Here is a 27,577-nt window from a genome sequence, read left to right as displayed (position 1 = left end):
GAAGATAATCCAACAGAGTGCGCATGAGCTCTGGATTCTAAACATGCTTGGTGAGGGCATTTCGATGATGTGAGACAGGACACGGGCAAAGCGCTCAGTTTTCCTGGCACGACACTGTTCTACACTGAACCCAAGGGTGTCGGCAGATGACCTCGTGGGCAGCCGGAGTTCAGCTGCGACGGCGGGGTGGGGCTGGGCCTGAGAAAACGTCTTCAAGAGGACAGAGGTTTCCTGTGTGCCTTCTCCCCACAGGAGAGGGAACGCTTCACCTTCAAGTTCCTCTCTAATTGTTCTGGTCGCTTTACGTCGTGCGTGAACGTGAAGCTTATTGAAACTCCAGCCGACAGCAGCACCCGCGTCACCTTCTTCACGGGTGGAAATGAGGAAAAGTGGCAATGATGATATTGAGATGGCGTTTGTGGCCGCTGTCACCTCCTGCTGGAAACGGCCAGTGGCATCAGCTTCCCGGGGACGCGGGGAGCCGCGCGTGCTCCCCAATCTCCCGCAGTTTGCTCGGTCCCTGCAGGCTGGGGGACCGCGAGGACAGAGGTCGCCGGCGGTGAGTTTTCCTGGGCGCTGGTTGGGAGAGGACCTTTCCCGTGATGCTTCAGTGAGGCCGAGGAGACACTGCCTTTTTACTCGCATCACTCGCAGTCATTTGGCCGTGGCCAAAATCGAGAGCTGCCGTCCGGAGCGGGGCGAGCGCACTGCTCCCCGTGGGCCAAATCCCGGCGCCTCCACCCGTCAGCCCCGCTGGGGCTGCTCCTGCTCCGTAATTACAGAGCCGAGTGGCGGCGACGGAGGCCCGGTGGCCCCAGAGCCGTAAGCAGGGACAGTGTGGTCCTTTACAGCAGCCCTTGATCTAGATGAACCATGGCCCTGAGCCCAGGAGAATTCTGGAACAACGCAACCCCACCAAAAAGGAAATGCCGAAAGTCACTCCTCCAAAAACCACTGTGTCATCTTGCAGGCCCCGCACCAGGCCCACGGGAGCCCAGCCAGTAGCCACGTTAGGTTCTGCGGAGCCTGACTCTTGCCACCACTCCACACAGCCCATGCCTGGCCCCAGGCTCACAGGCTCACTTCTCTGCTCTCTTGTGTGCCCGCTTCCTGAACACGCTGGGAATCGATGGCCGGTCAAGAGCGTCATTGCTTTCATTAATTCTGTTGCTTTATCCCTGTTGTTGCGGCTTTAGGATCTGTGACTTCAGATGATGCTACCCTGGATGTTGCACTCATCAAGGGGGGACAGACCCTGCAGGAGAGCGGTGAGTGGAGGTTCCCGGGGGCTGCTGCTGAGCCTCCCCTTGGGGAGATGATTCCTAGGCAAAGAGATGGCTCAGGACCACAGAAACTGCAGCTGATGCTTCCTTCTCCTCTTCCACCAAGTGGTGGCCCGGTCTCCACGTGCCTGAACGCTCTCAGGACTGCTGAGAATAGTGGTGCAGGTGGCGCAGTGCACAAAGCCCCCATAGCTAAGTGGCCCAGTGAGCATCATGAACACTGTAGATTTAGAGACTCGGTAGGATGATGTTACAACAGATGGCAGTGAAGCATCCTCTTCAACCAAATCAGTGCAGGTGACAATTTTCTAACAGATGGACTTAAAGTATGTCGAGGGGCCGTGCTGGCTTGGGGCTGGAGTTCTTCCTGAAGTGGCCAGCGTGGTAATTCATATGATGACACTTAACACATGTTTGCAGAGCACGTCCTGAGTGCCAGTCACTCGGCAAGGCTCTTGGGAGACAGCCGGAACAAAGAAATACAGCGGGCAGGCCCTGCCTCGAGAAGGACAGAGGGGCTTCCCACCAGGAGGCTCCTGGCTCAGGCAGCTGCAGGGGAGGGGCCGGGCATGCTCGGGGCTTGCTGGGGGCGCAGGGGTGGAAGAACAGGGCCCTAAAAAGACACCGAGCCGTGCAGGGAGAAGCCGGCGCCTTAACTTCGTCCTTTGCCTGAAGCCGAGGAGGCCTGCTGGTGGGTGCTGTGGCACCATCACCCTCCCCGGGCAGGTACTCGCCTGCTTTCAAGGGAGATCTACCAGCCGCTGCACCAGGGGGAAAGCATCTGCCTGCATTTAGAAAAATCAGTAACAATACTGTCTCGTGTTGTGTCCTTTCAACATAAATATGTTTAGTAAAATATGTGAGCTGCTTAACAAAATAAACACATTATCAAATACACCATCGTCCAGGAGGCAAGAGGTCACGGTGAAACGTGGTGAATGAGCGCCGTGCGGGGGATACCGCTGAGGGCAACGGGGAGCCACGGCAGGTGGCGGACCCCGGCGGTGGCTGCTCCGGAAGTCCAGGCGTCTCCCGGCCCTTGCCAAGCGCTGCCTGCGGTGCAGCCAGCATGGGTAGGCCTGGTTCCCGTCCCCCGGGCCCCACACGCTGCCGCAGGACGGAGCCCACGAGGGCAGCTTTTAGTTCCACCTTCCAGCCACCCCGCCTGGCACCTGCTCGAGCGGGTAACGGGCTCACGCGCGCTGGGTTTGAAAGAGCCGAGGGGCGGGCTTGGGAGCACAGCTTCATCTGCCCGACGGCTGTGGGGGCATGTGGTGGAGACGGAGGGTCTCTGTGGGAGAGGAGGGGGTCTCTTAGCAGGAGGACCCGCTGGCCCCGGCATTGCCGGGCCTAGGAGTCGTGGCCCCTGTGCGGGCCAAGGCAGGGCTCCTCTCCCAGGTCAGGTTCACGAGCAAATGCTTCCTCCGAGTGGCTGGGCGTGGGCCGAGAAGCGGGAGACCGAGGCTGCTTTCCTTACCTACCACGTGACCACGGGAAATCACGCCCTTCCCTGGTGCCTCAATTTCCCCTTCTCTAAAATGGGAGCATGAACCAGTACATTTTCCTTCTTCCATTTTCCCCCGTCCCCCGTGTTTTCAGGCTCTTTCTTTCCCTCTCTACAGCTCTGCACACATTGTCTTCCTTGTATCTAACCCCATACGCATGCACGTGGGGCATTGCTGTTACCATCTATAACAAAATGAGATCCTTCCATAAACGTTTCTCTGCAACTTCCGTTTTTCACACCAAAGATATCAGGGATATTCCTTAGGTCAGCAGCTAAAGCTCTGCAACATTCCTTCTTGTTAATAACTGCCCAATGTTTTATGATACAGACATGCACACTTTCACCTGGTACCTTCTTTTAGAGGGACAATTAAGGTGTTTTCCCCTTTTCCCTGCCTGAATGATGAATTAAACGACCTGATAGTATAAGGTGCTATTATTTGCATTGCCAGAATGAGCTCGCCGATCAAGGGCAATTTCATCAACCTGCTGCCTGCAGCTGGGAATGCTCCCTCCCCACCAGGGCTGTCCAGGAGAACAGAGGCGGTCGGCCATGTGCGCACCAGGGAGGACGTGGACGTGGAGGCTGGTGTTGGTGGTTGTGGGCCCAGCCTGCCCGAGGCCTGCGGGGAGGTGGCAGGGGGACGGGCTAGCTCCATGCTGTCGTCACGAGGCAGGACTCTTCCCTGAGGAGCCTCCTTGCTGGCTCCTGAGGCCTCTCAAGGGATGGCACGAGGCCGTCACCACCCCGGGGACGCCTCCTGTGCACAGAGGCAGGGGACGGGGGATGAGAACCCCACCTGCAGGTGACCCTGCCAGCGGCGTGCGGGCTAGCGCTGGACCGAGCCCCCAGGCAGTGGGCCCGGCCGAGTGGACGCGTACAATAACCGCCACGTTTATGAGCTAGATGGGTTAAACGTGAGAACAACCGCAGAGTTCCCAGACCTTCTCCAGCTGTAGTTTCCTGTGGCTCGTTATGAAGAATTCAGACTTTAAAACTATGAATTGTGTGTGTGTCCGTGTGAGTGTGCCTGTGTGCATGTGTGTCCGTGTGTGCATCTGTGCCTATGTCTCTGTGTGTCCATATGTGCATGCATGTGTGTCTGTGTGTGCACATGTGTCTGTGCCCATGTGCATGTGTGTCTGTATGCATGCATCCATGTGCGTGTGCAGGTGTGTGTCCGTGTCCATGTGTGTACGTGTGCATGTGCAGCTGTGCCTGTGTCCATGTGCATGTATGTGCATCCATGTGTGTGTCTCTGTGTGTATGTGTGTGTCCATGTGTGTGTCTGTGTGTGTGCATGTGTTTGCATGTGTGTCGTGTGCATGTGTCTGAGTGTGTGTATGTACACGGAATGAGCCCATCGGCCCTTTGCTCACACCGCAGTTACTGCTAAAGCAGACGGTGAGGTAAGACCAGAGGTGATTTAAAGAAAAATATTCAGTGATATGTGAAGACTGCTTAAAAAGCAAAAACTGAGGACACGAAGGAGAGCAGGTGACAAAATACACCAGGTGACCTCTGCTTCCCATAGACACCAACGGGAGCTCCCCTGTGCCGCCGTGTCCCCTGCGCTGTGGCGGCTTCTTTATCAGCCCGTCTCAAAAGCCGACCCAGACGTTCTGCTGCTCAAGCCTGGCCCTGCAGCGCCCCCGGCCCTGGGGGGGGACTCTCGTAAAGGGGCGCGGCGGCCGTGTCCACAGAGGTTATGCCCCCCCCTCAGCACATCTGCTCTAGTTCAAAACCTCTGTCTTAGGTCAAAGCAAGTCATGCTATCCCCTTCCATTACAACCCGAAGTACAGATTATTCTTTCATTACACAGTTAACTGATATGCCACTACCTGGGCTTTTGAAGTTGCAACTAAAATCTAATGATGCAGCATTTTGGTTGAAAGTGAGAGGACAGAAAAAACGGGGCTCAAAAAAAAACCCATTATGCTAAGTGAAAGACACCAGACATATTGTATGATTCCATATATATAAAATGTAAATATAAATCAATTTATCAAGATGGAATTAGATTAGTCATTATGCAGGCTGGGGAAGGATAGAGGGATTGGGAGGTGACTGCTAAGGGATGTGGAGTAGTTCTTTTTGGAGTAATGAAATTGTTCTAAAATGTTTTGTGCTGATGAATGCACAACACTGTGATTATACTAAAAGCCATTGGTTGTACACTTTGGATTGATTGTGCGGTAGGTGACTATATCGCAATAAAACTGCTTTTTAAAAATGTACCACAGGCCACATCAGCCTGCAAGGATGATTGGATTCTTGAGATATGTGCTGATAAAAGGGAAACGCCAGCCACTGTGGAACCCACGTCCTTCCAGTTTTAGGGAAAGAGTGGGAAACCCCCATGTGGCTACAGCAGCCTTTAAAGAGGCCACAGGAAGGAAACGACACCGGGCAAGCTAACGGGGGGAGAGTGACCTCACAAATGTGGTTTAAGCAGAGAAGTCCACTGCACTTGAGTAGAACTGTCATTTAGAAGGCAGAAGATAGGGCAGATTATTGCCTGGCTTTTATTTCTTTAAAATAAGGAACACTTATTTTGTAAGTTCATAACTTCCATAATAAAAATATATTAAAAATATAACAATGGGGTGGGTTGGGGGGGAAATACACCAAATGTAAGACATAGGTTATAGTTAATATGATTTTGACCCTATTTTTCATAATTTGTAACAAACGTTTCACAGCAATGCCCGGTGTTGCTGGTGGGGTGATGCCCTGGGGGATGTTATACCTTTTTGTAAGTTCACAACTTTTTCTATACACTTATTGTTAATGTATGTTCATGTATAAATGAAAAACTTCAATAAAATTTAAAAAAAAAAGGACCACTGTAGGGAAGTCCCCCAGGGGAGACTGGAGAGCTGGGATCAGGGCAGACACCAGGTAGCCACCAGGCCGCCCTGAAAGTCCACACCTGAGCCATCTCTCCTCTCTGCCCCTCCGCCCCCATTCCACAGAGGGCTGTGTCACCTGGCCAGGTGCCTTGGGGTCTCGCCCTGGCTCCACTAAGCTCAAGGTTCATCTTTTCCCATAGACAGGACGTGCAGTTTAGACACCTTCTCCCCGTGAATGGCCGAGTGCTTACTCAGAGCAGTTCAGACCCAGGGGGCTTTTGCTCTCACAGGTCCAGGAGTCTGGAGACGAGCAAGGCCAAGGCCACGGCTTCTGAGGTTCCCTCGGCACCTCCTCACCTTCTCTCAGGAATCAGGTGCTCCAGGCTCTCACCTGTGCCCCAGCAGGGAGCGGCTCAAACGGCTAAGTCCAGGGCCCTTCCCGCGCCTGCTTTGTTTTAAATGAGGTATTTGGAAGTTCTTCCAACAGACAGTGGCACTTAATGCTTTAAAGTGCCGCCTCTTCTGGGCACACACGGCAAGGTGGGTGCCTCTCCAGTTGTGAGTGGGTGTTGAGGGCGGGGACACACAAACCTACACAGGCCCACCAGGAGAGGAAAAGCCTCCCAAAGAGGTTGTTCCAAGCCAGAGTTTCTCGCACACCATCGCTGTCCAAAAGGGTTTGGTGCTGCTCTCTTCTTCAGTGAGACACCAACGGTCCCTGCGTCCTAGGAGGAGTGAAGGCAGGCTGCCTGGTGGGACACCACCCCACTCAAGAGGCATTCGGGGTGCTCGCTTCAGCAGCACGTCTACTAAAATTAGAACAATACGGAGATTAGCACGGCCCCTGCGCAAGGAAGACACGCAAATCTGTGAAGCGTTCCCTATTTTTCATTTTTTCATTTACTATTATTATTGAAATAATGAGAATGCTCTAATGATGACTGAGGTGATCAATGCACAACTATGTGACTGTGCCACATACCACTGATTGTGCACTGTGGATGAACTGTATGCTTTGTTGATATGTACCTAATAAAATTGATTTGTTTAAGAAAAAAGGCATTTGGGGAGCACCCCCTTCGTGCCAGGCCCTGACCTGGATGCTGAGGACACTGCCTGGAAATGAGGAGCCCCCCCTTAGAGACCACTCCATGGGCGTGAGGGGTGGAGGGCTGCTTCTGATGGGGTCAGATGGGGAAGCTCCCCTCTGGGCTGATGTTAGCGCAATGGTCTACCGGGGGAAGAGGGGAATGAGGGACCCTGGAGGGGGTGAGGTCATTGGTAGGAGACCCTTGCCCGGGTGGCCTGCAGCCAGCACGGCCTCCTCCCCTGGCTGCCAGCACGAGCAGGGTCTGCTCCCGCCTGGACAGTCCGCGGATGACCGCTCCTCCCTGGCAGCATCGTTCTGTCCCCTGTGCCTTTCTCACCTCTCTGGATCTGGCATCGAAGGTTGGCCCAGGAGGCGGGACCCCTGGGGGAGTGGGGTGACCACCTTTGATCTCGCTCTGCTTTGATCTCTGCTCTGCCCTCTGTAACGCAGTGGTCCGCGCTGTCCTCTCCCTTCAGGAGAGGTGGGGGATGAATGGAAAACCCCGACATTTCTTGTCTAACGTCAGTGCTGCTGATTGGACTGACGCATTGGCCTGAGGCAGGGCTAGCGGTCAGGCAGGGAACAGGATTCCACATTCAGAGGGTTTTAATGGACCAACTGGAGCCTGGCTGGGCTGAGGATGGGGGTGGAAGGCTGAGATCCTTTTCTGCAGAAGCTTCCGGGATCTCATGGACAATCTATTTTCACTGGAAAAGGAATTTTCTGGAGTCAGACATTTGTGGATGGCAAAGTGAAGATGCTAATATCACACCCACTAGCCAGGAAGAACTCCATCTCTACCATCCAGATGTTGGCCATTGATTCAACAAAGCGCTTGGGGAGCTTCTAAAGGGTATGCACATTGTTTTGTGGGATTTTTGTTGTTATTGTGTTTGTTTTGTTCTGTTTTCAGCTACATGGTGATCCATCCCAACATACTAGCTAAGAGAATGACAAAGGGAAGGATATATTCATTGCCTTTACAGAGAAAGGTGGTCAGGAGAGCTATGCTTTTTCTGTTTTATTTTTGTTTTGTTATTTTTGCAACCAGAGAGGTTTGTTAGAAGAACTTGGTGTTAAGATCAAGTCACTGTAGACCCCAAAGTATTAACCAGTCCATAATTATCTACTAATTGATCCATTCATAAACCCACCCACACATGCACCCATCTGTCCACCTTACCATTCATCCATCTACCCATCCATCCACCCACCCCTACCATCCATCCATTCATCCATCCATCTATCCTTCCAACCTCCACCTTTTAAGTACCTATTCTCTCATATGCACTATTCTAAGGGCAGAGAACACAGCAGTTAACAAGAAAAGAGGTTATAAACCTTCTAGGACCTCCTTGAGAGTAGGAGACAGAAAATGATTAAGACCACAAATAAATAATTTCAGAAAGTGTTAAATGCCATGAGGGAAATAAAAAGCGGCATTCCATAGCGAATGGCAGTTCCCTGGTGGAGGTCATGTAGGTGGCAGGCAAGCCTCTCTGGGAGCTGACCTTTGAGTCAAGACCTCTGTGATGAAAGCTGGCTGTGCTTTGTGGATGGGGGAAACAGCCAGGGGGAAACTCCCTGCAACATGCGCTCTCATTGCTATAGGACCGGAGAAGGCCAAGGTGCCTGGGGCAGAGAGCAGGAGGTCTGAGAGAGGACAGTAAGGGGGGCAGGGAGACAGTCAGCATTACTCCAGAGCTGGCGCTGTGGCCATGAACCTGACATTTACACAGATACTCACCTAATTCTCCCAATAACATGATGAAGAAGGTGGAATTGGCCACGTTTTACAGGTGATAAGATTGAGTGTTGGAGAAGGTGTCATTTTCCTAAGGTTCCTAAGTTACTGAAAGGCCAAGAATTCCAAGCCAATGTGCCTGACTCCAAACCTCCTGTTATAAAACTGCTTAGTATCCCCTTCCTGCACCCATTACCACAACAGGTGTGGCATGAAGGGCGAACGAAGTCTGTGTTCCTTGTGTGAGGCTCCCTGCAGAAGAGGACGCCCGAGCTCGAAGGACACATGTGCCTGCCTGGGCGGGACCACACTTGAGGAGCCGCAGGAGCTGGAGCCAGGCAGGTGCCCTCCCTGAGCCTCGACGGCCTCATCTAGTAAATGCAATGAGCCCCTCTCTGCTTAGCTCCCGGGGTTGTCGTGGGACCCGTGGCTTGGAAGGTGTGAGGTGGGCTGGAGCTGAAGGCACAGCTATTATAAGAGGTGGGAGGTGGGGTGGCAGCACAGCTGGGTCAGGAACTGGGCGGGGGGTTGGGTCCGCAGCAGGGGGAGGGCCCCTGACTGCCTTTCTAAGTGAAGATGGCATTTTAAATTACCAGTGCCTGACCCGGAGCCAGGGATGGTGGAGGGTTTCCCTGGTCGAATGGCAAATGGTATTAGGTAATAACACATTTGGTTCCCGTGATATCAGAGGAGCCACTGGAAATAACTGGCAGCCGGTCAGCCCTGAGGGGGAGCCCCGGCCCTGCCACTCTCCAGCTCTGTGTCCTTGGATAAGTCCCCAGCTTCTCCCAGCTGTGAACAGAGGGTAGTGGGATGTGCGGGGGAGCTCGTGAAGGGGATTCGCCCGGGGTCTGTAAAGGTTCTGTGCACTGGCAGCAAAGTTTGGGTGGCCAGTGACGGGATGCCCATCCTGATTGGATCAGTCGAGTAATGTGTCAACCCATGAACCAATCACGGTTTGGATGGCCAGTGACAGGATGCCCATCCTGATTGGATCAGTCAGGTCACATGTCAACCTGCAGCCAATCACAAGGCGCAGGAGCAGCCCCAAGCCCTGAATGGCTGTAGGCCTGGAGCTGGGTCTGGGGTGAGCAAGCCCCTCAAGGGAAAGGAATGAGAGCACATCTGGGGCCAGTGCGTCTCTGACCACAGTCATCTAGGCATGGCCTGTGTCCTTCTGCCGCAATAATGGCACCCTGCCTTCTTCCTCTCTGTGGGGTATGAATGACACTCTGTGTTTTCAGCATGGAAATCCATCTCCAAATTCCATTATGGCAAATCAGTGTAAATATTCTGTTAACTAAGCATGCCTGTGAGATGCCAGAACATTCCCCAGGCTGCCCTAGAGTGTACAGCCACGCCATCTCCAGCCTGCCCTCAGCCCCGCTTGCCTTCTCAGTAACAAAATGACCCCCCGGTGAGAGCATGGATATTTTCTTCCTGTGTGGTAGAATGATCAGATCAAATCAAATACATACATAAGTGAAATCATCCATGAAACACCCGGAATATGCAGACCCAGGGGGACGGAGTAGATCTGAGGTTATCAGTGGCTGGGGGGAAGGAGAATGGGGATGTCTTGCTTAACGGGCACCGTGTTTCTGTCGGGGTGATGGATAGTTTTGGTAATGGAGGGTGGTTTATCACATTGTGAAAGTAAGTAATGGCTCGGAATCGTGCACTTGAAATGAGATAAAGTGGGAATTTTAGGTGTTATGCACATGTTATTACAATAACAATTAAACTATGACACATCAAATATCTAACCAACTGCTTGTCTGCCCAAACGTAATTTAGAGCCACGTCTGTGAGACTAAGGCCTTTCAATAGCAAAGCACCTGATTGATGTTTTAAGCTGCACTTGTGGAGAGGAAACGGCTGAGGTGCTTTTGGTGACCTGCTCCCAGGTAACCATGTAAGTTCTTATTTTCCTTCTCTCCAGGAGGTCGGTGGAGTTAATCTTCCTCTTAGGAAATGCTGTTCAGTAAAGGTCCACCTGTGCTTGGCACCGAGCAGGACGTTATAAAACAGGCGTCTCAAACCTGTGGTTGCATTTGACCCCAGGAGCAGCAGATGTTAGGGAAGGTATGTAATCAGAAGCATTTGAGAGAAGTGAGCTGGCCTCGAGATAGCTCAGGTAACAGCCGTTCCTCACTTGGAAATAACAAGCACCACCCGGGACAGATCCTTGAAAGCAAAATGGAAACGTTTGAGGTGGCCTGGTTTTTCCAGGCCCTGAACATTCTGATTCCTGGGACAGATAAGGAGGCAAAGAAAATGGACATGGGAGTCTCTTTTGCAATGGAAGAATTATTGGAAAAAATGGAAAAATAAGTTGCATTTCCCCCAATTAGTGAGAATTTTCTTGGTGAAGAATATGAAATGGTCTGAGATGTTCTCTCAATAAAGGTGGTTGCCATAGCATTTACTTTGTGGTTTTCTAGCAAGATAATAATCAGGGACTTATTTTTTGCCTTGCTTTATGTCGCTGTGCAAAAAAAGATCACTTGTATGTTCTAAGGCTTAGATAAACAATGGAGTTGGATTTTTTGTTACACTGAAAAACTAACTTCCTTTGCAGCCAGCAGTTTCACGTGCATGTATTTGAGTCCTGAGGTGTTGTTCGTAAGTGTCAGCAGCATATCACAGTAGTTTGGGATCATAACAATTTAGCAAAGCACCCACGTTACGTTTTAAGCTGAATTGATGCACTTACATTGCCTGGATTTTTGATATGAAGAAAAATGTGGCAAAAAACTTGTCAAGTGGAAAAATAAAAATTAAAAACCCTATGTTGCACTCTGTGCTGGTCACTGAGATTTTTTAAACGGCTCATTAGAAGGATGAATATTTTCAAGCTCTCCTTCCCATCGCCTGTATGTTCCCAGAAGATTCAATGAGGACAAAAGAACTAGAGAAGGAAAGTGTTTTTCACAGAATTCAATTTCTTGCTATCTTCTTTTCATCCACTCTGACAGAGAGTAATACAAAGCTTTTTGGGGCAGAAAGCAAAGCAGCAGTATTTTTTTCTGCCAGATTCACCCATAAGGACATGCAGCTTTCTCTTTATTGTGGCTCCATTCTCAGGGAAGTTACGTAGCTGGCCCAGGTGGCTTGAGGGAGGTGGGGTAGAGTGTGCGGCCTTCAGACTTTTCTTTCCAAGGCGGCGTCCACATGTTCCTTCCTCCCCTAAACTCACCGCACTGAAGCACCACCACCCGGCTTAGCCTAGGAGAGTTCCCTAATTTTTGAGATTTTATTAATTCAAGTACCTTCTGTCTCAGGCCTTATACGAAGCTTTGGCATACACAGTTCGGTGGATCCTGTTCCTTGCACTCAATGAACTCATAGCACGGCAGAGAGACAGATGCGTAAGCAAATTTATTTAAGGAAGCTGCTCATCAGCCTAGGACAAAAAGGGTGCGGGCTTCAAAGAGGGGACAACATTGAAGAGAGGTTTTGAAGGATGAGTAGAAGTTTGCCAGAAAGAAAATTGGGTTAGAGTAAGACAACTGTTCATTGAACCATTTATTGAAAACCATTTATTGGGCAGTTACTACACGCTGGCCACTGTTCTCAGGACTTTATGGATTGCCTCAGTGAGTTCTCACACCAGCAGAAGGAGGTGTTGGTTCAGTTAACAGCCTTATATCATAGATGAAGACGCTACATCACAGATCACATGACTTGACCAAGGTCTAGGGATAATGAATGGCAAAGAGGCTGTCTTTGGAGCAGGTAGGGAGGCCCATGAGCCGGGACCCAACCCCTCCCTGCATGGCTGCATGTTCCAGGCGGAGCAACTGGGAGAAGGGAGAGCATTCGGACGCTCTGCACTGGCTTCAGCCCAGGACCATGTGTGGCCCCCGCCCAACACGGCCCAAGCTCCGTGTCTTCACAAAAAGGGACCAGAAGGGGACTTGCCTCATAGGAATTTTGTTAGGACTCCTGTCCTGCTCTTTCCTCCTCTCTTTTCTTCAATCATCGCTTCTTCTCCTTTCTGCTTCCTTTCATCCTCACTCCCTCCCCCTTCTCCCTCCCTCCCCCTCCTCCCTCCTCCCTCTCTCCCTCCTTCCCTCTCTCCCTTCCTAATAAAAATGTGTTCAGCACCTACAAGGTCCCAGGTCCTGGGCTACACCCTTGGGATTCATCAGTGAACAAGACATTGAGGAAATGACTCCAGGGCTGGGGCAGGAAAGTATTAGATGAGCAGGAAGCATCTGAGTGCCAGATGGACGTGAGCAAAGGATGACAAGGACTGTTCACTTTTTGGACACGGGGACAGCTTGAAGGGGCTCCCACTGGCCGAGTGTGGGACAACTGATCAACATGAGTGCTGACAATGATCAATTATGACCCATTAAATAAAATAGGAATCCATGAATCCACGTGCACCGACTCAGCAAAGAAATGCAGAGAAGACTCTGTTCCTTAGAGGCAAAGCACCTAACACAGGTGGAAGGAACGCTGGCTTTAGGAAATCACCATTTTCCAACCATCTTTTTTTTTTAAGATTTATTATTTATTTATTTCTCTCCCCCTCCGCCACCCCAGTTGTCTGCTCTCTGTGTCCATTCGCTGTGTGTTCTTCTGTGTCCACCTGCATCCTTGTCAGCGGCACTGGGAATCTGTGTCTCTTTTTGTTGCGTCATCTTGCTGCATCAGCTCTCTGTGTGTGCAGCACCACTCCTGGGCAGGCTGCACTTTCTTTCATGTTGGGTGGCTCTCCTTACGGGGTGCACTCCTTGCACGTGGGGCTCCCCTACGAGGGGGACACCCTTGTGTGACATGGCACTCCCTGTGCACATCAGCACTGTGCTGGGCCAGCTCACCACATGGGTCAGGAGGCCCTGGATTTGAACCCTGGACCTCCCATGTGGTAGGCGGTTGCCCCATCTGTTGAGCCAGATCTACTTCCCTCCAACCATCTTCAGCTCATTTATTTCAGTCAAAGTGCATCAGTGAGGCTGAAGCTAGTGAGTGAAAGCGGGAGGAGGAAGAGGAAATATTCCTTAACAGAAAGTGGAAAAGGAAATGTGGACAGGAGATAACTCATGAAGGAGTCAAAGTTCGCACCGCGGGTAAGGAGACCCGATGACGTCACGTGCCACTCACAGGACGCAGTGAGGGGGACGCAGCATCCTCCTGTTCCTGCCCAAGAGGTGTTGAATCTTTAGGAAACAAGATCTAGACCCCAATCAGGAACGTTCTACCAAGTGACGGCCCTGTCACCTCCACCACCATCAAAGTCATCAAAGTCAGGGCCCAAGGTCGGGGGAGACCGAGAGCCTGCCACGTGGGGTCACGGCTTGAGCTGCCATGGGGGCCCTTGGCCGTGACCACCCTGCGGGCGCCAAGCCGGACACGGGAGCCTCTGGGGGAGGGGCGCGTTGGAATGGTTTGGGCTGTTCTTGCAAATTTCCTAGAAGGTGGAACCTGTTTTAAAATAAGACTTAATTTCCATAGCAGTGGACATTCAGGTGGGGAATGGGGTGGTCAGGGAAGGGCCCCCGTGAGGATTGTCGGGGTGCGGGGTGTGAAGGGCAGGCCCTCGGCCTGGCCCGGGGTCGGTGGCCCAGGACTTGGAGCTATTGTGCTGCGGTCTATTATTATTATTATTATTATTATTATTATTAGGCAGCAGACTCGGCCCCTCCACTGGCAAGTGTGGCCCCGAATGAGCTGTCTAGCCTCTCGTCAGTGGGCTGGGAGCAGTGAACGTGGCTCCATCCTGAAACCGCCGTGAGAGCAACTGGAAGCACGGCGGCCGCTGCGCCGTTCCCGGGGGCCACGCCTCTTCTCCCTGCTCGCAGCCGGGCAGGAGGGGCCCCGCGGGCACCAGGACAGGGACTCCCGGGGGCCGGCACATCCACGGGGCCACGCGCAGTGGACAGCACGGCAGCGGGCTGGCAGGGAAGCCGGGAGGCGCCCGCCTTTGTTTAGAGAGAACGTCCCCGTCCCTTCCCCTTCGCAGTCGAGACGGGCCTCGGGGACACGCTGCGGGGCATCGTGGCCACCACCCAGCGGCCAGGAGGGGCGGCCGAGCCAGCGTCAGGGATGCCACCCTGAGCGCCCAGGCCCCGGCAGCACCGCCGGCAGCAGAGCCTCCGCCCCCTGCTCCTGTGACAACGGGTGCCCCGCGTCGCTGGCCTCGCGCTCCGGGGCCTTCTGGTGGCTGCGTCAGGCTCGTCCCTGCTCAGGCAGAAGCTGCGGCTGCCCCGCCAGGCCGCCTGCGTCCAGGGCCCACGCACGTGGCGCTCTCCTGACCTCCCCGCGTGGCCCGCGCCGGGCCGGGTCCTGGCAGCCAGCGGAGTCAGGCAGGGGACGGTGCCAGCCTTGCGGGGCTTACAGGCTCAAACTTTAAAATGATTAAAACGATAAAAGCACAAGTAACTCTGTAATGGCAAACTGGGGAAGTGCTGTGCAAGGAAGGGCGGGGAGCTCTGCGGGGCTAATTCCGGAGCTCTCAGAGAGGAAGATAAACTAGTTTTTAATTCCCCCGTTTGGGGAAAGGCCCAGTGTGGGCCCAGAGGGTAGGCAGGAGCTGCTGGTGGGCGGTTTGGGTGGGGACAGGCTTCAGCTCGGTGGCAGCCCTCTTGTGTGTTTGCACCTTTGTCCTTTTTCATTGTAACCAGAACATCAGTTGTGCTCACTCTTAGGAAAAAAGCTTAGAAAAGCAGGTGGTCATCTCCAAAGCAAGCCTTCCACAGCGACGTGGAGAATAGTAACAAAAATCAAAGGCACCGACCCTCGTGCCGTGAGGGCGACGTGCCTGCGAGGCCCCACGGGGCTGTAGGGGCTGGGGGCTGCTGAGGGGCGGTGAGGGAGGCCTGGCGACTGGGACCCGGGCCGCCGTCCCTGGCACGGCGCCGAGGGGACAGCCCAGCCGGCCGGCCTCTGGGGTGGAAGGTCATCCAGCGGTCCAGAGCTTTCTATGGGCCGTGAGTCCAGCAGCTCCATCCCTCCACGTTATCTTTATTTTTATTTCTTTCTGTTTTATAAAAAATATTACATTCAAAACATAAGAGGTCCCCATACACCACCCCCCTTCACCCCAGTCCTGCCACATCAACACCCTCTTTCATCATCGTGGCACATCCATTGCATTTGGTGTATACATTTGGGAGCACTCCTGCCCCACATGGATGGTGGTCTACATTGCAGTTCACACTCTCCCCCAGTCCACCCAGTGGGCCATGGCAGGACCTACGATGTCCAGCGTCTGTCCCTGCAGCACCACCCAGGACAACTCCAAGTCCGGAAGGACAGGAGGTGCCCCTCGCGCTGCCAGCCTGCTCGCCGCCCTGAGCCCTGGGCTCGCCTCCGCAGGGCACGGCCTTTCTCATTGGGAAGGTTGTTCCGGCTCCTCTTGAAGCGGGGGCAGCTGGAGAAGACGGCCCCGCCCTCCACGTCTCCCTCTGCAGTCCGGGGCGCTGGCCACACATCCGCCCGGGCCTGCGCTGACGAAGCGCGCCGGCCGCGACGGGCTGGAGGGCGGGGGACGCTCCTGACCTCGCGAGACCGCTACCACCCTCTCCAGGGGCGGGGACCCCTGGCCCCAAATCCCTGGCTGAAGTCACTCTTTGACTCATCCTTCCTCCTGGGAGAGCCTCTTTCCTCAGCTGCGTTCACACACCACGTTCACCACGCTTGCCAGTTCCACGTGCAGCTGGCGTTTTTGCTTGATGATTTTCTTTTGGCTAACTAGCTTTTCATGCTCAACAACCAAGGTCAGCCTAACTCCAAAATAACAAGACCCACTGCCTATGAAGTATTGTGCTCCTTCGTTTTCCTAATATGCATTCAAATAAAAGACTAATAAAATTACATGTTTATCCACGCTCTGCCTGGCCTTAATTTAAGAGCTTCCTGCAGTCTGGCCTGAGGAACCTCTCCTTGTTTCTTCATTCTAACTGGCCACGTGGGTGTCTCCACCATCGGTTAGGATCCAGCCCAGGGTTCTTTCAAGTTCTTTGCAACAGTCTACATGAACTTCTGTGTTTCTGCCTATTTTTTTTAAACAGCGAGCTAGTCTTTTGCTTTTGAAGTGGGGACCTCAGCAGCTCTTAAATCTTCAGAAACATCCTTCCCCATCAACTTGCTAAGGCAGCCCTTAGGCTCCGTCTATTCATTCTTTTTAGAAAATCTTAACAATGCTGAGTGTTGCGCTCCCTCACATTTCACCTGCTCAGTAAAGAGGCTGCATTTAAATTTGTTTCAATCTTAAGAACTTCAAGGTGAAAAAGCCCTAAGGTTTTCTCCAATGGAATAAAAGATTTAGGTGGCGGTGATTTCTTCTTGTGTACAACTGGGGCTGGAGGCTTTTGAAAGAGACTGTCCCATAGGCTACCAATAGTTATGATAAAGAATAAATTATATTTCATAATAAAGACACTGAAGTAATTGTCCTCAAGGGAGTCCCAATTTGGCGTGACCTGCCTGGTCTCGGAGACCTCACTTTCCAAGAGACAGAATCGAACTCGCAGAGAAGCTGCCTCAAGACTCGACGCAATCTGTGCCTCCTGAGCCTTAAACAAATGAGAGGGAACAAACATTGACAACAAACCAGTGTTTGGAGAGCGCTGAATCAGGTCCCGTTAGCTCATCCACAGAGGAACCCCGAGTACGATGATTCTGTCCCTGGCCTGCCTTCCTCCAGGCGCATCATCTGCCATCTCCACGGCTTCCCTGCAGAAGGCAGGCAGGGTGGTGGTGGGTGGAGCCGGGCTGAGGAGGCCTGGGCCACGATGACGGCTCTCACCCCAGCTCAGCCGGCCTTCGGTGCCTCCTCTAGAGAGCTGAAGAGGTGCCTCCTGAGGCAGAGTCCCCACCCTCATCCCCGAAAGAGCCCGTTTTGTCCCATTATTGCATTATTCCTGGTTGCCTCCCATTCATAGGAGCTTACCATGTACCCTGTCTGCCCAAGGTACTCATCAATTCAGAAGACAGCAGTCCACCTGCCGCTTTTACCACTGTATGGCAGCGGGCTTTCATCTCAAAAGTCCCGATCAGGGATTCCTAGAGAAAAACGTGTTTGGAAGACGATGTTGGGGCCCGCAGCTCACTATGTGCTGAGAAACTTGAGTCCTTTGCTGGGGAAACCGGACTGTTGCAAATCCTGGGGTCTATGTAAATTGGGGGGATCTAATCAGCTGTGGTGTACTTGTCATAATTTCAATGTCTTCATTAATAATAAGATGATGCTGCAACTCCAACATGAAGATAGATTTCCATGGCTCTGAACTCTTCTTGGCATCATTTTCACCTCATCCAGGGGCACCTCCGAAGGCACAAAGCTCTTAGCAGCTCCCTGTAGGAGAGCCTTTGGGGCTGTCATTCTGGGAAGGTGCAGGAAATGCCACCTGATCTCCAGGGAGGCTCTTAAAAGGACTGTCCCTATGGAGCAGCCCTCAGAAATCTTTACATATAAGGTGGAAAAATGGTGGCATTGTGTAAAGGAAAAATGAAATAGATCATCTTTGTGTCCCAGGAACGTATGACTTGCAGGTGGCAGAGAAAGGGATGTTACCATGCAGGATTGGGGGAAAAATCATCGATTAGTTGGAACCTTGAAGCTAATCTGATAAACTGGGGAGGGAGGGATATAAAGTTATACTGTTAGGTCCAGAAAACACCTTTGCAGTTGGAACACATGGAAGACCCAGCTGAATGGATGGTGTGGGTGCGAGGAATCCATGGACATCCTTGTGGACGGCGGGTTCTGAGTCAGCCATTTGGAAATGCTGTCAAGAGGTGAATGTGACCTTCAGAGGCACTGGTTGGATCATGCCAACCAGACTAGCATTCGTTCCAATGGTCTGCAGACAAGATCTGGCCAATAGAAGTGGGGGGAGGGTACAGAGGTAATAAGGGAAGATGCTCCGAGTGGACCAGTGGGAGTGGATGCTGCGTGGTTGGAGAGCACGTGGAGAGCTGGTGGAAAGCCTGGGTTCCGCAGGACCAGTGTGAAGACGTTCTTCTCACTCTAGGGGGAGGGGAGTTCTCCCATCAGAGACGTAACCATCTCAAGGCCAACCCGAGCATGTCTTACTGAACACGCTGGACAACTTGAGGGCAGTGAGTGGAGGCCCAGTCTTTTCAGCAGCAGGAGAGAGACTTGCAGACTGGGGCCCCTGCTTTGCCTGGCACTCCACCTGCCCCCTGCCATGAGCCTCTTGATTCCACACCCTGTCCTGAGTTCCCTTCCCAGTGGTCATTTCCTGCTGGTCCGTGGGCTTGGGGAGACTTTCAGAACTCAGGAGTGGCCACGTGGCCACTTGCCTTCCCTCAAGTGTGTTTGCCACTCACCGGTGACACTTTGCACTGAGATATTGACAGGCTGCAGCTCTGATACCTGCACAGGTGTGCACAGGTGAATCTGCACTTTATCTAACCCAAAGGCAGAGAAGCGATGCACAGGGGAGTCTAGATACCAGGGCAGCCCAGCAGGTGAGCCGCAGCTGTGCTGGACTCTGCAGCCCCAGCCCTGGGCTGTGATGGAAGGACAGGGGCTGGGTGGGAGGCCAGAGGGAGGCAGGACGGCGGCTGGAGGGCTGAGCCTGCCTGAGACCCGGGAGGGGGCAGCGGTGGGTGAAGACAGGTGACTCAGCAGTGCCAACCTCAGAGGGCTTCAGGAAGGAAAGGATCGCCTGAGGGTGCAGGAGCAGGAGCTGGAGAGCTGGGGTGCCTCCTCCCTGCGCCCAGAGTCTCCCTGCCTCGGATCAGGCCTGGGCCAATCTGCAGGTGAGGGTCGGCATGCCTCACCATGGGACCCTCGAGCCCCGTCCCCCTCCCCACCTTGACTCCATCCTTGAAGGCTGTCCCCCTCCCCACCTTGACTCCATCCTTGAAGGCCCACCACTCACTGTCCCCGGGGGGCCTGCCAGCCCCTCCGGCTTCCAGCTCTGCCTGCTGTCCACATCCTGCCCGCCCTCTGTCCTGGGTGGCATCGGGAGGCAGAGCCGACTCGCCCAGGATCAAGCTGCAGAGCAGGAAAGGACCCCCCTATCTCGCCTCCCACAGCTGTGCTCCGCCAGGCTGAGCCTGGCAGGGAGGATCCCGAGTCGGTGGTGCTCCAGAGCCCGGGAGCCTCCCTTCCCGGCTCCAGGCTTGCCCCGGCGGTTTCCACGGTGACAGCAAACAAGCCTCCTCACCATCCTCACCCCCACCACCGCCCACCCTGCCTCCTCTCACCCTGGAAAATCAGGTGATGCAGAAGGACAGCGCAGAAGCTGAGACGTGATGAACCGGAACATGGAGAACTGGAGCCCAAGTGGGAGCAGGGCCTGGGACAGCGGCCCGGGGCTGGGACACGGAGACCTGGGGCTCTGCTCTACCGGGCCGCACCCATCAGGGCAGGCATCAAGGCGAGCAGGTGTGGCTCAGCAGTTGAGCACCTGCTTCCCACGTACAAGGTCCCGGGTTCAATCCTTGGTACCTCCTGAAAATAAAACGAAAGCAAACCACAGGCAGCTGCCACTAGGAGAACCTGGAATTGCCAGTGGATTTTAAATCCACCTACAGAGTGTTTTGTTTGCTTTTGACAGACTTAGAAGCCAGCGTTTACAAATTCTAATTCCTACTGAAAAGTCCTGAAGCCACGGCACGCTGGGCCCTGACTCTTCCTTGTCACACCCTGGGGTGCTGCGCCGTGGCTGTCCCCTGGAGCCAAGATACGGACCCACCTCTCCAGTTCACCCCAGCCCCCATTCCCTCCGGGGCTGATGGCAATTCCACCTCACTGTGGTGGTTTTCCAGGAACAGAAGTGAAGGAACAGGAGGTGCTCGCACTTCTCAGTCCCTGCTCTCGGTCAAAAGTCGACAAAGACAAGACAGAATTCGAGTGACCAGAGCTCAAGAGAGCTTGATTATTTGTGGCAATAAAAAATGCCCATAAATACATGATTTGCACATAAAGCATCGCCCTGTCAGAAATATACAAGCTAAGATCTTTGTGCGCTAACTTGCCTGCTCCCGTGTGGTCTGAGCTGGCAAGCCTGGAAGTGGGAAAGAGCGGAGGAGCTCCGGCACGCTGGCGTGCGGTCGTCTGTGCTCTTCCGTGGCACCGAGGGCGCTGGCCGCATCTCAGGGGTTAAAGGCACCGCGCGCGCTTGGCCCGGTGAGGACAAGAGGCCCAGGGCTGGGGAGGGGCTCTGCGTGCGTCAGAAGGCTCGCTGAGGGGACGGCGGAGCGGAACCGCCCCTTGTCACTGCCTGCAGGGGAAGCCAAAGGGAGCCAGTTCCATCTCAACAGAAAGGAAAAGTGTGCGAGGCTGCCTCGCCCAGGGGTCACCCTGCAGGCCTCGGGTCAGGCCGATCTTCTCCCCGTCTCAGCACCCACCCCCAAGCCTCTCTCCCCACTACCACCAATGGCTTCGTAGCCTGAGGCACGTCAAGGACCCTCACTGAGGGGCATTTCCCTTCTCTGTAAACTGGTGATGTAAACAGAAAGTGGGATTATATGACAATTCGGTTTATCAGGCAAAAATTCCCAATTTTCAAATTAATTCTTAAAAAGCCCTTTGCATATCATTAGCTCACCAGGAGTTGGACCCTTAGCAACTCAAAATGTTAAGAATTAACTTAAAAAAAAAAAATTCTTGCATTTGGCCAAATTCCCTGGGTTAATGTAAGCCAAGATTTAGTTGGGGGAGTCGGAGAGTAAATTAGAGCTTCCTCTTCTTTTTTTTCCTGAGCCCACTTAATTGAATTATTTGTTACACATGTACATGATAAAATTGTGTAAAGTTTGGAAAAGATAAAATAAGATGATGCTTACGCAAGAGGCCAGAGTACTTAACCTATTATATAGCAATAAATATTACAAATGTATATGTACCTGGCTATTCCCAAATAATTTTTATTCCCACATACTGTAAACTTCATCATTCAAGGGCCCTGTGTTTTATTCACCAAGGCTTAGCACAATGATTCAGACAGAATAAATATCCAAAAAATATTTGTTAAATGGATGAATAGCAGAGCTATTCCAAGGTGCAGGGAGCTGCCAAAAGAGTGGGCACGTCATCTTTGCTAGAACATTCCCAAGGAACTCCATACCATAGGAAATCTTTAAAGAGATGGGGATTAGTATTTGGGGACATCTTTGTTGGAAGGATTTGACTGGATTGAGATTTCGGCTTGAGCTTTCAGGGATTATGATCCAAGTCTTATTTTAATTTCATGGAAAATGCTTTTCTTCCCAAAATGTGTACTGATAACCTCCCCTGTGCAGGTAATGCGCAAGAGCTTTGGGACTGCCTGAATGGCATGTATATAGCTCCTGCCCAAACGGGGTTGAAATCTAGCTAACGCTGTTGAAAGACCAGTATTTACAGAATATTTACTATGTGCCAGACACTATTATAAGCACAGGAGTTGCAGACTCATTTAATCCACACAAGCTTTCCAGGGAGGTGAAACTATTACTTACACAAATATTATAGACGATGACATAGAGGGTCAGAGAGGGTAGCTAGGTCACTCAAGGTCACACAGTACAGGTGTGGTAAGGCCAGGGTTTCTGCCACCTCTGCTGACTCCAACACAATTTATGGAGTGGGCATTATTGAACCACCGGTCAGTGTGGCCGTGTGGGATATGGGGTTGTGCTTAGGAGTTAGCAGCCAAGTACTCCTCTTCCTACCTCCCCATGAGAGGAATGAGTTGATGAGAAGCTATTTCTGAATTTGAAAATCATTATAATTTTTTCCAACCACATCACCTCTAAGGCCTCGATGTGCCAGGTTTCTCTGAATGTCTACCCAGGAAGAAAGAAAACGAGGATTTCCACAGCCTGATTATAAGATAATATATGAGCACATGATATTTCTAAGTGACGGGCTCAGGTTTTTATGCACCAGTGCATGAACTGTTTGTCAATGAGTTGTGGCTTCCAGAAGCCCAGAAGCCAGGCATGCCTCGGCAGCGGGAGGCACCTGTTCATTCTCAGAGAGGAAAGCTACGCTGGTACCTTCACCTGGAAGACTCTGCCTGCCAATTTATCACTGCAATAATTATAATCAGTTTCTCAGCTTCTGGGATCAACTGTTCTGGGCAATAATGCGATGCCCCGGGGCTAATAAAGGCATTAACATTTTAATGCCTCCTCTGCCCCAGGGAAGCATCTTGTTTCCAAACGTGGTCCCCAAGGGGTCAGGGAAGGCAGGGCGCGTCCTGGGGGATGTGCTCTGAAAGAGAACGTGAAGTTTTCTGCGCTTGCCCGGAAACGTGCGGGCAGCTGGTCGATAAATAACACCGGAGGTGCCCTCTGGAGAAAACCAGTGGCTGTGAAACAGCAGCTGAAAGTCCTGGGGTTAGTGTGCAGCAGCTGCAGAATGAATTCTTGGACCAAGTTTCCTGAAAGGGTTGGATTTACAGAGAGGATCCTCTGAGGGTGGTGCCTGAGCCAGAATTTGAACCCAACTCCATCTGCCTCCAAAGCCTCCTCTCTCTCCCAGGTATCATCTTCTGGCACCAATAAGCTCCACCACGTTCTAAAGTTACAGTAGGTTTACTGGGTCTCAATTATGTCTTGGTTCTGTTTTCATAAAATTATTCTAACGTTAATGATGATAAAGGTTAACATTAATGTAGACTTGTGCTAGACACTGAGCTCAGCATTTTCCATATACCTCCCACCTGAGCTCTGTACCTGCTTCGTGGCCTGGACTCCCATTTCACAGGTGAAGACTCTGGGACACGAGCTGACCGGGCCAGGGTCACCCAGGTAGCTGCTGGTACATCCCCGCACTGAAGGCCTCCACTGCTCCCCACCCAGCCCCCTGCCCTCTGTGCCAAGACCCTGAGACAGCAAGCCAGGCTACTTGCCCAGCTGTGATACTTGCGCCACAGGCTGCTGGCAATGTGCCATCCATAACTTTAAAGAGAACAGAGTTGTAAAAATAAAATTCTGATACAAAACTAGAGAAGAAGCAGTAGAAATAGTAGTCCAGGGAGAAGTCAATGAACAGTGAGAAAAGATGGACTTTGCACGTGCAAGAAGTTCCACATTAAAAAACCTAGGGAAACGGACTTGGCTCAACAGATAGAGTGTCCGCCTACCACATGGGAGGTCCGCGGTTCAAACCCCAGGCCTCCTTGACAAGTGTGGAGCTGGCCCATGCACAGTGCTGATGTGCACAAGGAGTGCTGTGCCATGCAGCGGTGTCCCCCACATAGGGGAGCCCCAAGCGCAAGGAGTGTGCCCCATAAGGATAGCCACCCAGCGTGAAAGAAAGTCCAACCTGCCCAGGAGTGGTGCTGCACACACGGAGAACTGATGCAGCAAGATGATGCAAGAGAAAGAGACACAGATTCCCAGGCTGCTGACAAGAATAGAAGCTGACACAGAAGAATACACAGTGAATGGACAGAGAACAGAAAATGTGGGGGGGGGGGATGGGAGGAGGGAAGAGATATTTTCAAAAAAATGAATCTTAAAAAAAAGATCTAGATGGAGGATCTGAGAAAAGCAGCGATTGCTTTTCTGTTGCCGCTGTAACAAAGTACCACGAACTTGGTGGCTGTAGACAACACAAAGTTATTACAGTTCCGGAGGTCAGAAGTGTGAAATATGCCCAAAGGGTCCAAGTCAAGGGGTGGGCAGAGCTGCCTTCCTCTCTGGAGCTCTGGGGAGCACCCTCTGCCTTGCCTGACTGGCCTCAAGAGCTCGCCTGGATTTCTGGGCTGATGACCCTCTTCCTCCACCTTCAAAGCCCGTGACCTTGAGCCTGTTTCCCACGCTGCCATCTCTCCAGGTCTCCATGTTCTGCCCTGCTCTTGCCCGTCATTCCACGGGGGCTGCTGCGATCAGTTCACAATAGGTTGGCTTGAAGGGAAAGCAATGCAGAACTTGACAAAATAAAAGGATAGAGAGAGAAACACAAGAGAGGAGATAAACCTGGGAGCAGGGGACTCACAGCTTCTGGAACTGAGAGAGGCTCGACCCTAGCTTCCACCTAGTATTTATTGGAAATTACCAATCAGCTGTTTGCTATTAGAACTGCAACGTCATCTACAATAATAGGGAATTGCAACATCTAACAACTGCAACATCTACAACAGAACAGGTGAAACTTTACAATAAGAAACAGGTAAGCAGGTTTCCCACAACATTTCCCCCTTTCTGTTTTTGCCAAGTCTATGCAAATGACATTTCACTGATTAACAAAGCTTCCTGCATGATATTTTCACTTTCAGGTTGAACAATACTCATTAAAATTTTTTTCTCAATACATTCGGTCCCAGGATTGTTCAAACTTAAAACAAGACAGAGATTTATATATTCAACAAGGTACATATATATATGTTACTTACAGTTCATAAATCACTTTGGTACACAATGTTTCATTATTAAAGTTGATTGATATTCAAGCATTTTATACATAATCCATAACAGCAACAACAAACAATAAGACTTCCAACTAACAGACATTTAAAAAAAAGACTTTCATTTCTCATGGGCTTAAGATTCCCAATTAACAAGGCTATATAGGCCAGTACTCAATATTAGTGCTGGCCACATCCAATTTACAGGCTAAGTCATTACAAACTCATTAACATGAGGAAACATTGTATGTAATAATACAGAAGAGAGTATAGTTTTGTCTTACCCAAACATTTAAGAATTTGATTGAGCAGCAGGAACCTTACAGCATGTCCCAATTGTTTGCCTCTTCCAGGCCCTTAAAATACCATTGTCTCTGATGTTTCTTAGTCGGGTCACTGCCACAGGTTTCTTCTGTGCAGCCAGATTCACTGCCATCAGGCCAGGGCAGAAAGCCTTAAACTGCAAAAGTTCATTGCTGACCTTTTCACACAGGTTTTGTACTTTTGTATTCATTCAGGCTTGTTTTACTTTTATAAAACACATCTTACTGAATATTATCACAATACTTTTACAACTTACTATATACATACTAGTTCTGTCCCGCATATTTTAGGACAAACATTTCAGTTAGCATTCCCTTATAACATTTCAGTTAGCATTCCCACAAACTTTTTACCTTTTTCAATATTTGCTTAACTTTTACATCTCTCCCTTTCTTCCTTCCTTTCATCTTTCTTTCTCCTTCCTTTTTCTAGCTCTCTCTTCCTTCCTTTTCCTTTCTCTTTCTTCCTTCCTTCTCCTTTCTTTCTTCCTTCCTTCTCCTATCTCTCTTCCTTCCTTCCTTTTCCTCTCTCTTTCTTCCTTTTCCTCTTTCTTCCTTCCTTCCTTTTCCTCTCCCTTCCTTCCTACCTTATCCTCTCCTTTCCTTCCTTCTCCTTTCTCTCTTCCTTCCTTCCTTTTCCTCTCTCTTCCTTCCTTCTCCTTTCTCCCTTCCTTCCTTTTCCTCTCTCTTTCTTCCTTCCTTCCTTTTCCTCTCCTCCTTCCTTTTCTTCTCTTTCTTCCTTTTTACACTATCTTTCTTTTTTCCTTCCTTTTTCTATCTCTTTCTTTTTTCCTTCCTTTTTCTATCTTTCATTTTTCCTTCCTTTTTCTTTTTACCCTCTTTTTCTCTTTCTTTTTTCCTTCTTTTTCTATCATTTTCTTTTTTCCTTCTTTTTCTATCACTTTTTCCTTCTCTTTCTATCTCTTTTGTCCTTCTTTTTCTATCTCTTTTTTCCTTCTTTTTCTATCTCTTTTTCTTTTTTCCTTCTTTTTACCTCTTTCTTTTTTCCTTCCTTTTTCTATGTTTCTTTTTTCCTTCTTTTTCTATCTCTTTTTCTTTTTCCTTCTTATCTCTTTCTTTTTTCCTTCCTTTTTCTATGTTTCTTTTTTCCTTCTTTTTCTATCTCTTTTTCTTTTTCCTTCTTATCTCTTTCTTTTTTCCTTCCTTTTTCTATCTCTTTTTTCCTTTTCTATCTTTTTCTTTTTCCTTCCTTTTCCCATCTCTTTCTTTTTTCCCTCCCTTTTTCTATCTCTTTTTCTTTTTTTCCTTCCTTTTTCTCTTTTTCTTTTTTTCCTTCCTTTTTCTCTTTTTCTTTTTTTCCTTCCCTTTTCTCTTTCTTTCTGGGCACCCACCCTGCTCTGGGCACCCACCTTGCTCTTTTTCTTTCTCTTTCTCCTTTTCACACACTGAAACAATTACAACATACACACTGACACTGAACAAACAAGCACAAAAGCAGTTTCAACTCTATTAACCTAGAATTTCTTCATTGCTTCCTTTTATAATTCAACATCTCTTTTACAGTTTTCCTCCTCTCAATTTCCTTCTTAATCTCTTTCTTTCCCCAAGTCATACTTGCTTTATGATGCTATGCTTGAACAAGTTCTATCGTTTAGATACTTTGATGTAAAGCCATTGTAGTCTTCAGAATGAGACCCAGCCATGCAGTTTCCAGCTTCCATCTCTCCATCTGCATGACCAGAGGTTCTGGGTTCCACAGGAACTTCGGTCATCCCTTGGCGTTCATGGTATGGCTTTATCCGATGAGCTGGTACCCACACAGGACGTTGTCCATCTCCTGGGGAAACACAAGCAAACCCTCGGGGATTTCTAAGGCTTTCCAAACCACTCGGGTCTCTGTACTGTTACACCAGTTTAGTTTCTCTTGAGGCAATCCTTCTTCCCTTCGTGCCCCTGGTCCAGCACCAGTTGCTGGGAGCCTTCTTTTCTTTGTGCCCCACGTTGAGCACCAGTTGCTGCAATCAGCTCACAATAGGTTGGTTTGAAGGGAAGGCAATGCAGAACTTAGAAAATTCAGGGACAGAGAGAGAGACATGAGAGAGGAGATAAAGATGGGACCAGAGGACTCACAGCTTCTGGAACTGAGAGCACCTCAGCCCTAGTTTCCACCTCATATTTATTGGAAACTACCAAGCAGCTGTTTGCTAGTAGAACTGCAACATCATCTACAATAATAGAGAACAACTGCAGCATCTAACAACTGCAACATCTACAATAGAACAGGTGAAACATTGACAATAAGAAATAAATAAGCCAGTTTCCCACAACAGGGGGCCACCTGAGAAAACCGAGATACCCTCCCCATTGGGTCAACTGATTAGCAACTTGAATTCCACCTGCCACATAAACTGACACATGCATAGGTTGTGGAGTTAGGACGCCAACACTCTAAGGCCGTTGCTCTGCCTTCCCCAAGTGTAGAACAACC

At 50.8% G+C, this 27,577-nt stretch overlaps 1 non-coding gene across 1 annotated transcript; it reads left to right on the top strand.

The window, feature by feature from the left end:
* Nucleotides 1–6,428: 6,428 nt before the first annotated feature.
* LOC131274690 (U6 spliceosomal RNA) lies at nt 6,429–6,532 on the top strand. The gene has a single exon (XR_009181978.1). It is a non-coding gene; the product is annotated as a U6 spliceosomal RNA (small nuclear RNA).
* Nucleotides 6,533–27,577: the final 21,045 nt, after the last annotated feature.

The sequence above is a fragment of the Dasypus novemcinctus genome, chromosome 19, assembly GCF_030445035.2.
Source record: "Dasypus novemcinctus isolate mDasNov1 chromosome 19, mDasNov1.1.hap2, whole genome shotgun sequence".
Lineage (NCBI taxonomy): Eukaryota > Metazoa > Chordata > Mammalia > Cingulata > Dasypodidae > Dasypus > Dasypus novemcinctus.
Note: the sequence above shows the minus strand (reverse complement) of the source record. Positions and strands in the feature narration are given on the sequence as shown.